The 14,157-nt window shown below is 34.0% G+C and overlaps 1 protein-coding gene and 1 non-coding gene across 3 annotated transcripts in view; both read left to right on the top strand.

The window, feature by feature from the left end:
- The window catches only part of PDE4D (phosphodiesterase 4D), a 1,550,946-nt gene that overhangs the window by 351,835 nt on the left and 1,184,954 nt on the right, over window positions 1-14,157 (top strand). The gene's annotated exons all lie outside the window — the stretch shown is intronic.
- Window positions 9,608-9,726, top strand: LOC119467039. Its single transcript, XR_005195559.1, has one exon. It is a non-coding gene; the product is annotated as a 5S ribosomal RNA (ribosomal RNA).

The raw sequence follows: 14,157 nt of genomic DNA, 5'->3' as shown, positions 1-14,157 counted from the left end.
AAAATAAAATAAAATAAAAGTTCCTGCAACACACAGAGCTCTATATTTGATTAATTCTGGATTCCCAGCAAGTTTGCATGGCTTATCAGAGGACTACAAAATAGGGAAAGACTAAATTCAATATAGAATTGACCCCTGAACAACATGGAAGTTAGTGGTACCAACCCCTGTGCAGTTGAAAATCTATAATATTTGACTTCTCCCAAAGTTAACTACTAATAGCCTACTGTTGACCAAAGTCAATTAAAACATAGTTTTTATATTATATGTGTTATATATTGTATTCTTATAATAAAGTAAGCTAGAAAAAAGAAAATGTTATTAAGAAAATCATAAGAAAGAGAAAATACATATTTATTCTTCATTAAGTGGAAGTGGATCATCATAAAGGCCTTCATCCTCTTCATCTTCACATTGAATAGGCTGAGAACTAGGAAGAAGAGGTCAGGTCAGTTTTGCTGTCTTAGGGGTGGCAGAGGCTGAAGAAAATCTGCATACACGTGGGCCTGTGCAGTTCAAGCTCATGTTGTTTAAGAGTCAACTGTAAATCTTGAACTTTTCAAATGATGCTCATTTACACAAAGAAATTTGGAAGTAGACTGGATATATACACAGCTATAATTTTAAATGGCAGCCAAAATCATAATCAAATTCTCCTGACATCTCATTTCTTGATTTGCAAGAAATCAATGCAAGAGGAAGGTGAGAATCAAGTCTGGGCAGCTTTGCACGATTGAATATTATATGGTGATGATTATGTTAATAGTGAAAATATTGAAAGTTTTATTTAGTACAGTCATTCACCATGTAACCCTTTGGTTAGTGAGGGATGGCATACCATCGTGGTCTCATAGGATTACAGTGGAGTCAAAAAATTCCTATTGCCTAGTGATATCATAACCATCAGAAAGTTGTAGCATAACATATTTCTCGTGTTTGTGGTGATGCTGGCATAAACAAACCTCCTGCACTGCTGATGGTATAAAAGGATAGCACAAACAGTTATGTATAGTACACAATACTTAATGACAATTATTAATGATTATATAATAAGTGTTACTGAAAAGTACTTAATAAATATGTTACTGATTTATGTATTTGCTATACTATACTTTTTAATCATTGTTTTAGAGTGTACTCCTACTTACAAAAAAAAAAGTTAACTGTAAAACAGCCTAAGGAATGAGTTCCTTCAGGAGGTGTTTCAGAAGAAGGCATTGTTATAATAAAAGACGACAGCTCCATGTGTATTCTTGCCTCCAAAGACCTCCCAGTGGGAGAGGATGTGGATGTAGAAGACAGTGATGTTGATGATTTTGATTCTGTGTAGGCCTAGGCTAATGTGTGTGTTTTTGTTTTAGTTTTTAATAGAAAAGTTTAAAAAGTTAAAAGCTAGAAAAAAACTGATAGAATAAGGATATAAAGAAAGACAATATTCTAGAGTTGTAAAATGTGTTTGTGTCTTAAGCTGAGGGTTATTACAAAAAGTCAAAAAGCTTAAAAAATTAACACATTTATAAAGTAAACATGTTAAAGTCAAATAAGGTTATTATTGAATAAAGAATTAAAAAAATAAATTTAGCGTAGCTTAAGTGCACAGTGTTTATAAAGTCTACATTAGTGGACAGTAATGGCCAGGCACGCTCACCGCTCATTCACTCACCCAGAGCAACTTCCAGTCTTGTAGCCTCCATTCATGGTAAGCGTTTTCTGTAGGTATATTGTTTTTTATGTTTTACCACATTTTTACTGAATATTTTCTATTTTTTAATATGTTTAGATACACAAATACTTACCATAGTGTTATGCTTGCCTACAGTATTTGGTACAGTAACATAGTGTTCAGGTTTATAGCCTAGGAGCAACAGGCTATCTGATATAGTTAGGTGGGTGTGTATTAGGCTACACCATCTAAGTTCGTGTAGGTGTACTCTGTGAGGTTGACACAACAACATAATCACTATGATGGATATCTTAGAACATATTTTAATTGTTAAGTGACACATGACTGTACTTAGTATGTATTAGGTACCAAGCTAAGCATGCAATTAACTCATGCAATCCTCACAATAACCTTATGAATTTGGTACTATTAATTAGCACCATTTTTTCCCATGGGAAATAGGATATAGGATATTCCAGCACAAGCTTACCATCCATACTAGAGGAAAGAAAGTGATGAAGGGGAGCGAAAAAGAGTAAGAGAGAGAGAGAAAGAAAGAAAAAAGAAAAGAAAAGAAATAATGGTTCATTTTTCTCTTTGTATTTAAATATCACATTAGTATTTATAGGGAAAAGCTAACTGTGTAGGTTTGGACCACCATTAGTTAAAATAATTATACTATTTGAGAAGACAGAAAATGAAACCTAGGAAGTTTAATAAGTTAGTTTTTGTTAGATCCGAATACTGTAAATGTTGGCTATCTTTTTTGGATTACAATTTTAAAAGAACAGACTCCTTTAAATGAATTGGAGGAGGAAATAAACAGAATATTTACAAATATTTCTCCTTAAGTGATATTTGATTAGGGAGAGGTCTTCCTTGACGTTTGTCTAAAATAGCATCCTTTTCATTCTCTAAATCTTTACCTACTTTATTTTCTTTTTGTAGAACTTACCACCTGACACATTTCACAGTAGTTTGTTTATAGACTGCATCTTCCCTCTAGCTTCATAAGTACAGGGAATTTCCCTGCTTTGTTCACTGATAATTTGCTAATACCTAGAACACTGTGTGATACTTAGTAGTTGTTCAATAAATATTTGAATGAATTGATGTATAAGTGAAATAAGAAAATTCATGTGGCTAATAGATAATTTAAAATAATATGCTTTGCTAAAAACCAAAGGAAATAAAAATAGGTAAAAGCAATTAGCATTTTTGTCTATCAACAATGCTTTAAACATATTCAGAAAGATTTGCTTCACCTTCATGAGCATTACCCAATGCAAAACAGACATTCTTATAAAATTAAGAAACACTTTGTTGGAAAGTATTTTGTAAATATGGTGTCTTTAAAAATGTTTCTATACTACATTTTAATTCTATTAATACATTTAGTAAATCAATCCATAATTTAAAAATAGCTTTGGCTGCACAAAAGTCTTTGCTTCAGTAGTATTTATTGTAGTAAAAGAAATTTAAAAAATTCTAAATTCCAAAGGTAGGAGCATAGTTAAATTATGACACCTCTCTTTCATGGTATATTATATAAACATCATTAGCTAGGTTTACTAAGAGCTTTTTAAACATGAAAAAAATGCTAATGACATAAATTTAATTTGAAAAACAGCAGAAACATTGGAATAAATTACATCTTAAAAGCATACATAGAAAAAACAGTCGAAATAGTGCCAAAATATGAACAGAAACTAGAGCAGGTTAGACTATGGGTGATTTTGTTTTATACCTCTCTATACTTTTGTTTTTCAAGTGTTTCAGAATGATACTTTTATAATGAAAAAAGAATGCTTTAAATATTTTAACTGATTTTGTATTATACTAGTGATAACCCAGAAGTGATATGTTTTATATGATAGAGTATGGCTTTATATGAAGAAATGAATGTAGTTTAGTATTGTTTTTATTATCTAGGAATATATATGTACCTGAAGAATTTATGAGTAAAGTTTCATGTTAGCTTGTAACTGGGACTTCTGGAGGAAAGCTTAGTCTAGGGGAAGCTCTCAAAGATGAGTCAAAAAAAGATATGAGTCACTTGGATTTAACAACCAGATATATTTTCTCTTTCTTTAGTACTAGTGAAAATTGGGCACTGAGTGAGCTTGAGCAGAGACTAATAAAGGACATTTAAACAGGATAAACAAACTGGGTAGTGAGGCCTGAGCTACCTGGGCTTAGAAGGCAGCAGGGGCCAGAGAAAGTGGTAGTAGCAACAATTACTGTGGTTCTATCCTGTGGCTAGCGCAGGTTCCAGACAGAAAGCTCTTCCTGGCCTCTTTCCTTGTATCTCTGAGGAGCGTACTTCTGCCCTTGGGTTTTTAGACACATTTCCACTTCTGGCTTTGCTTCTGCAACCCTGGTACCTAAACTGACTGGTTAGACCACACAAGGTCCTCATTCTTTTATTACCTTGTCATTGATAAGAGACTGTGAAACATCCAGAATACTAGGGCAGCAAGCCAAAGCACAACATCTAATAACAAAGCTTTCCAGTAATTTGATTCATTTAATTAAAAGCTGTATGAACGATTGGACTAGGTTCAAGAACACACCTTAATTCTTGGGCTGGTTTTTAGAGCTTTAGAACTCAAAGGCCTCTGAAATTATATAAGCTTGTGTGTTGAGATAGAGGAAATGTGAAAATTTATTCTACCTGAATCTCTGCAGTTACTATCCTGTAATTTATTTATTAAGTCAAGGCTTATAACTCATTTCCACAAAGCCTAGTACAGTGTCTGGCATATATAGTGGATGCTTGATAAATATCTGTCAAGTGAATTTCAAATACTTACATTTTGTTGTTAATACATTCATGTAATGGAGCCATATCATCTCATATGAATGATTTAAGAATACAAAACTCACTCCACACTTGAGTGCAGAATATATGAAGAACTAGTACAAATCAATAAGCATGAGACACACATCCTATCAGGAAAATGAGCAAAAGACTTAAACAGGTTCTTCACAAAAGAAGATATCCAGATGGTCAATAAACATGTAAAAAAGGGGCTCAGTCTAATCACTGAGGAAAACCAAACCCATAATTCAATACTAGTACATATCACAAGAATTGCTAAAATAAAAAAAAAAAAAATAGACAATACCTAGTGTTGGCAAGAATGTGGAGCAACCAGAACCCTGAATCACTTCCTGTGATACTGTGTATTGGTAATTGGCTTGAAAAACTGTTTGGCAGTATCTACTAAAGCTGAGCAAATATATAACCTATGACCCAGCAGTTCTACTTTTAGATATATCTCAAACAGAATTGCATTCAACTTTTCATAAAAGACTGTACCAGAATGTTTCATGGTAATACTACTTGTAACAGACAAAAGCTGGAAAGTACCCAATTGCCCATCAAAGAAAGAACCAATTAATAAATTATAATATATTCACAAGAATCTAAGAATGCAACTGTAATACTAATAAGCTATGATAATGAATGGATAGTATGTAGTTGCAACTACATTTGAAAAGGTTAATTAATCTCTCAACATAAAGTTTCCAGGCACAAAAGAATGCATACTATATGATTCCATTTAAACGAAGTGCAAAAACAGGCAAAAGTATTGTTTTGGTGTTAGAAATCAGAATAGTTGTTACCCTTATGGAGTAGGAGAGCTACTGCCTAGAAGAAGGCACATAGGAGACTTCTGGGATGATAATAATATGCTGATTTTTGATCTGGGTGCTGGTTATCTGGTGTACTCTATAAAAATGTATTGAGGTTTACATTTATGATATGTGCAATTTTTATATACATATTATTCTTCAATAAGTTAATAAAATTTTTGATGCATTTCAATTAACTTACCAAACCCTGGTATTGAGCTCACCATGTGATACATATAAATGCAACCCCAGAATATCTCCTGATATGATCTCATGTTTGATCTCATGATGCCATGGGAAGCATTGTCTTTTTGAAAAAAAAGTATTGTTTCACTTATTAAAATGCCAAATACATTTTACTAGAATTTATTATTGAAATAAATTTTAGTGTTATTTTTGACCTGCTGTAATGCTTTTATTTACTTTTTATTATGGTAAGAACATTTAAATGAGATCTACAATCTCAAAATAATTTAAATAGACAATACAGTATTGTTAAGTACAGACACAATATGTATTGACAATCTCTAGGACTTATTCATCTTACATAACTGAAACTTTATACTTACTGAACAGCGATACCTCATTTCCCCCTCCTCAGACCCTGGCAACTACCATTTTACCCTGTTTCTATGAGTTTAACTATTTTAATTTCTTATGAAGTGGAATCAGCCATATTTTTTTTTCCTATAACTAGCTTATTTCACTTAGCATTATGTCCTCTAGGTTCAAACATGTTGCATATAGCAGGATTAACTTATTTTTAAAGGCTGAATAATATACACACAACCACTCCATTTTCTTTATCCATTTTTCTGTCAATGAACATGTAGTTTGATACTATATCTTGGCTATTGTGAATAATGCTGCAGTGAACATGGAATGCAAATATCTCTTCAACATACAGATTTCATTTCCTTTGGATATATGCCCAGAAGTGAAAATTTTAGATCATATGGTAATTCTATTTTTAATTTTTTGAGGAAGCTTCATACAGTTTTCCATAATGACTGTCCTAATTTTTTTAACAACAGTGTGCAAGTGTTCTCTTTTCTTTACATCCTTGCGAACACTTGGTTTCTTTTGTCTTTTTGATAGCAACTATTCTAATAGATGTGAGGTGCTGTTGTGGTTTCGATTTGCATTTCCCTGATGATTAGTGATGTTCAACATTTTTTAACATGCAAATGCTTGTTAGCCATTTGCATATCTTCTTTTAAGAAATGTCTATTCAGATCCTTTGTCAATATTTTAATAGGGTTATGTGTTTTCTTGGTATTGAGTTGAGTTACTAATATATTTTGGATATCAAACTCTTATCAGATGTATGGTTTACACATATTTTCTCCTATTCCATGGATCATCTTTTCACTGTATTATGTTTTCTTTGCTTCCATGATGCATTTTAGTTTGATATAGTCCCACTTGTATAGTTTTGCTTTTGTCATTTGTGATTTTGATGTCATATCTAAGAAATTATTGCCAAGACTAAGAAAATAAGAGAGAAAACTCAAATAAATAAAATCACAAATGAAAGAGATGGTACAACTGATGCTACAGAAATAAAATGGATCATAAGGGACTATTATGAATAATTATATACCAACAAACTGGATAACCTAGAAGAAATAGATAAATTCCTAGAAATATACAACCTCCAAAGACTGAATCAGGAAGAAATAGAAAACCTTAATAGACCAATAACAAATGAGATTGAAATCAGTAATAAAAAACCTCTCAACAAAGTAAACCCAGAATCAGATGGTTCATTGGTAAATTTTACCAAACATTTAAAGAAGAATTAACACCAGTACTTCTTAAACTCTTACAAAAAACTGAAGAAGAGGGAACACTTCCAAATTCATTTTACAATGCCAGTGTTACCTTAATACCAAAGCAAGAAAAAGACACTCAAAGAAAGAAAATTACTGATAAATATTGCTGATGAATATAGAAGCAAAAATCCTCAACAAAACACTAGAAAATTAAATTCAGCAGCATATTAAAAGGATGATATGCAATGATCAAGTGAGATTTATGCCTGGAATGCAAAGATAGTTCATCATGCTCAAAGCAATTAATGTAATACATCACATTAATGGAAGGATTAAAAATAACATGATCATCTCAACTGATGCGGAAAAAATATTTGACAAAATTCAATACCTTTTCACAACAAAAACTCTCAAACACAGTAGATATAGAAAGAATTTACCTACAAAGGCCATATTCAACAAGTCCACAGCTAACAGTATACTCGATAATGAAAAGCTGAAAGCTTTTCCTATGAGGTCTGAAACAAACAAGGCAAGGACAACCATTTTTACCACTTCTGTTCAACACAGTAAAGGAAGTCCTAATAAAAGGAGTTAATCAAGAAAAAGAAACAAAAGATCCAAATCAGAAAGAAGAAAGTAAAACTATCTCTCTTGGCAGATTACATGATCTCATATGTAGACAACCCTCTTAAAGAATCTAGAGAGATCTGTTGAAACAAGCAAATTCAGTAAAGTTGCAGAATATGAAATCAATGTGTTAAACTCACTTTTCTATCTGTAAACTAATAAAGAACTGTCTGAAAGTGAAATTAAGAAAAAATTTTATCAACACTTGCATCAAAAAATACAATATTTAGGGATAAACATAACCAAGAAGGTGGAAGACTGAAAACTAACAAAACGTTAATTAAAGAAATTAAAGAAGATGCAAACAAATATAAAGACATATTGTGTTTATGGATGGGAAGACTTAATACTGTTAAGATGTCCATACTACCCAAAGATTCAATACAATCCTTATCAAAATCCCAATGGTGGCCGAGTGCAGTGGCTCACACCTGTAATCCCAGCACTTTGGGAGGCTGAGGTGGGCAGATCATTTTGGGAACAAGATGAAATGTTGCTTCTTAAAGAGATTTATGAAGTTTTTTGTTTGTTCTATGTTTAATTATTTGCTGAGTCCACTTATCACATTGAGATGGGAATTTGAACAAGATCTTTGTACTTGGTTAGAGTGAATAAAAACAGCACACTTACCAAATAATCAGTGTGTTATCACATAATTCAGCTTGTGATTTGCTGACAGTTGATTCTGTGGTATAAAAGATCCGTTACTTTTTATTGTTTTAAGGCTAGAAATGTAAGTTCTATTTTTGTCGATGTTACTACATCCCACAAAGTGTCTATATAAGCTGTTGCCATTTATGATAAGGGGCTGTGATGCATGAGAATACCCACATTTTTACCGTCATGTCTAGAGACAAACTCATGAGTTTGCCTAGTTGCCTTTTATTCAGTATTCACAAACTTCCAAACTTTCCGAGTTTGGGTTGAAAAAGATAGAAATGCTCAGCCATACTTCAAGGGACATGGGTGAACTTTATTATTGAGGCCAAGTCTTCTATCTCTGTTTAGATGCAAACCTAGTACTTAGGGACCTTGTCATGTCTATTTTCTGCAAAGTACCTTCTGTACTTGTCAAGATTAATAACTGGTTTTATAATGACAGAGGACACAGAATTCAGCCTTCTGAATAGAAATGGCTGTTTATTTACCATTTTTTTTTCTGACACCTACCAACCAGTAAGCATAGATTTCTGAGTGACACTTTTTAAACACAAAAGTCACCCATTTCTCTTGTTATATAGCACCTCTTTCAACTAAACAGCGCATTTAATACTAATGATAACATATTAAGAGTTCAGTTTTTTGTGGTTTACAAGTTATTTTCCACATTAGTTGTCCCATTGGACCACCCAAAATTCTAAGAAGTGGTCATGTAATGTATTATGCCATTTTGTATAGGGAAACTGATGAGGAAACAGACTCAGAGAACAAGCCTAGTTTGCACAGCTAAGAACTATCAAAGCCAGACTTTCCGAGTCAGTCCATGATCTCTTACTATTTTACTTCAGCCCTGTAAGAATCATGGTTGCATTTTCTTCCATATAGAACTATGGAATAATTATTATTTGTTTAGAATGTTATATAATTCATTTTATACAAATTGTCTATGTATTAGTATATATATAGTACTAGCATAGTACTTGTATATATAATTATATATACATATATACACATGTGTGTATGTATGTATGTGTGTGTCATAGGATGCTATGACATGTATGTCATAGAATGCTCTGAGAATGCATAAGAAGGGAACATAGTCCTAATTATTATAAACTTTCACTCTGTGCTGAAAGTCTTCCACTAAATGATACTAGAATATAGAATCTACTGAACATTCTAAATGATCAGTTGGAAGAGGTATGTCATGTTTGAGAAACTTGATTAAAGGTTACATTCAGTCTACAGCCATACCACCCTGAACACGCCCGATCTTATCTGATCTCAGAAGCTAAGCAGGGTCAGGCCTGGTTAGTACTTGGATGGGAGACCACCTGGGAATACCAGGTGCTGTGGGCTTTTTAAAAAAGATTACATTTAGTAGAAAAGAAAGATAATAACTCAGTACGTGTAGCTAGCAGGCTGGAGGAGAGTGTCCATGGTTGCTATGGTTTGAATATATCTTTCCAAATTTCTGTATTAGAAACTTAATCCCCGATGTAGAAGTGTTGAGAAAGTGGAACTTTTAAGAGGTAATTGGGTCATAAGAGTTCTTCTGTAGTGAATAGATTAATGCTGTTATCATGAGAGTGAGTTAGCATTTGCAGGAATGGCTTTGGTATAAAAAGCAAGCTCTCCCCATTTCATGTGCTCTTACCATAGGACACTTTCTGCCATGCCTTTGCCAGGTGCTGATACCATGCTCTTGGGCTTCCCAGTCTCCAAAGCAATAAGCCAAATAAACTTCTTTTCTTTGTAAATTACTCAATCTATAGTATTCTGTTATAGCAACAGAAAATGGACTAAGACAGTGGTTTAAGGTCTGAATTTCAAAATGTAAACCTAAAAAAAGAAAGAATGGGAAGAGGTCTTATAAAAATATCAATTTAGTGGTCAGCTTTATTGACCACAGTTTTTAACATAGATAGCTGTCATATATTGTCAAACTATGGTGAAACACCATATTTTTGTTCATAGGGGTTCTCCATAGCAAAATTCCTTAATCTCCCTTTACTTTGCCTTGAAAGGCAAAGGACTTTTTTACCGGCATGTATAGAGATAGCACCCCTAGGACTTCTTTATCTCTCAAAGACTGCAACTTAAATAAGCATTTGAGTTTCCCATACAGGAATTTCTTTGGAAGTTTGGCTTAGAAAACAGTCATGTTCTATTCAGAACTCTTTGAATTTCTGGTTAAATAAAAATGTCAACTGTGATTTGATTAAATAAGTATTTGTATATCCTACTATAAGTTCCCAATGGCAGCTATGTCCTTGTGCTTAGTGATTGCAAGATGAAGGTAACTGTTAAGGATAGTGTTTCTGAACCTAAAGTTATTATAAAATCTTTAGGGAATGCTTAGACTCTAGGAAATTAGGTGCAAAATTATAATGACTCATTTGTACAGTCATCCCTTGGAATCTGTGGGGGATTGATTCCAGGAGCCGAATACCAATAGTGCAGATACAAAACTCAGTGTATGCTCAAGTTCCTTACATAAAATGGTATAGTGTTAATATATAACCTATATCCTTCCATACACTTTACATTTCTTTAGATTACCTCTAATAACTAATAAAATGCAAATGTTATGTGTATCGTTGTTATAAAAATGATGATGATGATGATTTTTGTTGTTGTATTGTTATTTTTGTGGAATATTTTTAATCCCCAGTTGGTTAAATTGTGGATGAAGAACCTACTGATACAGAGGTCAGCTGTACATTCTCTTGGGAAGGATATTCAGAGCTTTCATTAGAGACTTAAAAGGAACCTATATTACTCCTCCACTCCATCTGCAAAAAAAGTTAGGATCTGCTACTTGGAAGAAGCAATAAACTATCCATTGTATTCTTTAGCTATATCATAGAAAATTGGCATCTAAAGAAATCTTCTTTGGTAGCCAACTTCCAAGATGGCTTTCAGTGAGCTGCACCCTCTGGTATTCAGATTTTTGTGTCATCTCCTTCCACATTGTACCAGGGTTGACCTCCATGGCCAAGAAAATTCAGGAAGAGTTATGATGTGCCACTTTGGAGGTTAGGTCATAAAAACTGTGGCTTCTGTCTTGGATACCGTTTCTTTTTCTCTGATTACTCACTCTGGAGGCAGCTAGCTGCCAACTCTCAAAGACACTCAAGCAGCCTATGGAAAAAGACCACATGGTAAGGTATGGAAGCCTCCAGCCAATGGCAAGTGAGGAACTGAGGCAAGCCAACAATCATGTGAGTGACTTGAGAAGCAATTCTCTAGCTCCAGGTGAGGCTTGCAGTGACAGCAGCCCCAGCTGGCAGATTGACTGCAACCTCTTGAGAGACCCCAAGCTCTCCTGAATTCTTGATCCTTATAAACTGTGTGAAGTAAGAGACATTTGTTGTTTTAAGATGCTGTGTTTGGGGATAATTTGTTACACAGCATAGAAAGTAAAAAGATACTTGTACTAGACATGCTTACAGGCATGTCCCAGCTCACAGCCTATGCCCCTTCCTTATTTAGAAATGTTATTACTTTTCTAAGTCCTTTCACAAGCAACTTTGTCATTTCCTTTTGTTCTCCATTGCCTTTACCTATTCAAAAAAGTTTTAAATTATTAGCCAATCAAGTTTAAGTTAAGCCATAAAGTCCAGCTCCAACCAATAAAGCTCAGACACAGCAGTAAAGACCCAATGCATAAAAAATAAATAGTCCTGCCTTTCTTTTGTTCAGTATACTCTTGTAGCAAGATAGCTGATGAGCAGTACCCTTTCTGTAGAAGTAAAATTGCCTTGCTAAAAAAAACTTTGTGTCTGAATGCTAATTTTTCCTTGCAGTACCTAAGAACAAACATTCTGTCTCTAACACACAGAAACAGATATCTCATGCACATTATCTTGACTGGTCACGATTAAAAGAAAAGTGAATGTAAGAAAATAAAGTGTTTGTAAAATGCTGACCTTCCTTGATAATCCTAGAAAATTAGAGTTTGAAATAAGAATTTCATAGTCACTATTTCTTTAATCTTGTTGGTGAATAATGAGTGCCGTGTGGCCCATTCACAGCCAGCACTTGGTCACCATTGTGATCTACACAGCAAGAAGCAGCCTCACAACCTGTCTGTTGAAACAAACAAATTTTCTGTTAAGTGATTTCTTTGTTTCCATTTATAAGGCACCTGCTTTCAAAGGTGTTCTGGGGAAACCTTTCTCGTATTTCTTCCAAGCAAAATCAGTTCAATAGAGTTCACACTTTGCCTGGGATCAGTGGGGAATGTACCAATGTAGCTTTCCTTTTTTCCCTGTAGGGCTGCTCATAGTCCTCCAATAGACTTTACAGTTGTTAGTTTTGCTGTAGTAGCGACTTGCTAAAATGGTAACACCTTTGAATAGTGCTTGTATTAATTTACATTCCTATCGACAGTGTTTAGGTTCCCTCTTCTTCATATCCTCCCCAATATTTATTACCTTTTTTCTTCTTGATGATAGCCATTCTAACAGGTGTGAGATGATACTGTGGTTTGATTTGCATTTCCCCATGATTAGTGATGTTGACCACTTTTTCATATACTTATTGGCCATCTGTATGCCTTTTAAGAAATGTCTATTCAGATCCTTTACCTTTTTTGAAATTGGGTGATTTATTTTCTTGCTCTTGAGTTCTGTATTTTGAATATTAATTTTATATCAGATGCAAATATTCATAGCAGATGCAAATATTTTTATTTTATAGGTCGTTTCTTCATTCTGTCGATTATCTTCTTTGTTGTGCAGATGTAAGCTTTTAGTTTGATGCAGTCCCATTTATGTAAATTTGCTTTTGTTTCTTAATATGTCTTTGTATTGAGTAAATCAGATCGTTTTCTAAAGCAAGTAGAGGATCAATGATTACCTGATGGAGAAGAAGAAAATTGTGAAGAAAAGCATCAATAAGGATATTCCTTGCCACTTTGCAATTTTCCAAGGGCTGGTCTTGACATTATGTTTGCGTAAATGGCTCAATCTGATCTTGGACACTAAATTCCAATCCAGCAGGTCCTATCTGGAAGGAGACTATATAATGGTGAAGACACAAGTCTGAAGGTGAAATATTGCACAATGTAGAGATAGATCAATCATACAAATTTATAGAACATCTGCTGGGTGCTAGGTTCTGTGCTGAGCAATAAGCATAATTCCTCTGTATTTTTTTTTGAGACGGAGCCTCGCTCTGTCTCCCAGGCTGTAGTGCACTGGTGCAATCTTGGCTCACTGCAACCTCCACCTTTCAGGCTCAAGTGATTCTCATGCCTCAGCCTCCTGAGTAGCTGGGACTACAGGCACGCACCACCATGCCCAGCTAATTTTTTGTATTTTAGTGGAGATGGGGTTTCACCATGTTGTGCAGGGTAGTCTCTAACCCCTGAACTCAGGCTATCTGCCTGCCTTGGCCTCCCAAAGTGCTGAGATTATAGGCGTGAGCCACCACGCTCAGACTCCTCTGTAATTTATAATTTAGTTGAAAGATTTGGACATGCATATCAAAAGATGCCTAGTAACAAAGGCAAGAGCATATCTTATTTATAAGATATTTAGATTTCAAAGGAAGTTTTTTAGCTGAAAATTCCATCAAGTTTACATTTTTCTGAACTAAATGTCAACATATCTCAAATGCGGATCTCAATTACTTCTACTGGCAAAATGTAAACACCATTCCCTCATTCATTTGTTATTTCTCCAAGTATCCTGAGTACTGGATATCTGAAAGGCTCTCTGCTAGGTACTTATAGGGTAGAAAAACCTCAAAGGAGTGTGGAAATAAAAATTTTCCAAATACTTC

This window comes from Cebus imitator, unplaced genomic scaffold (genome assembly GCF_001604975.1).
Source record: "Cebus imitator isolate Cc_AM_T3 unplaced genomic scaffold, Cebus_imitator-1.0 Scaffold255, whole genome shotgun sequence".
Taxonomy (NCBI): domain Eukaryota; kingdom Metazoa; phylum Chordata; class Mammalia; order Primates; family Cebidae; genus Cebus; species Cebus imitator.
The sequence above is the reverse complement of the archived record's forward strand: the minus strand, read 5'-3'. Positions and strand labels throughout refer to the sequence as shown.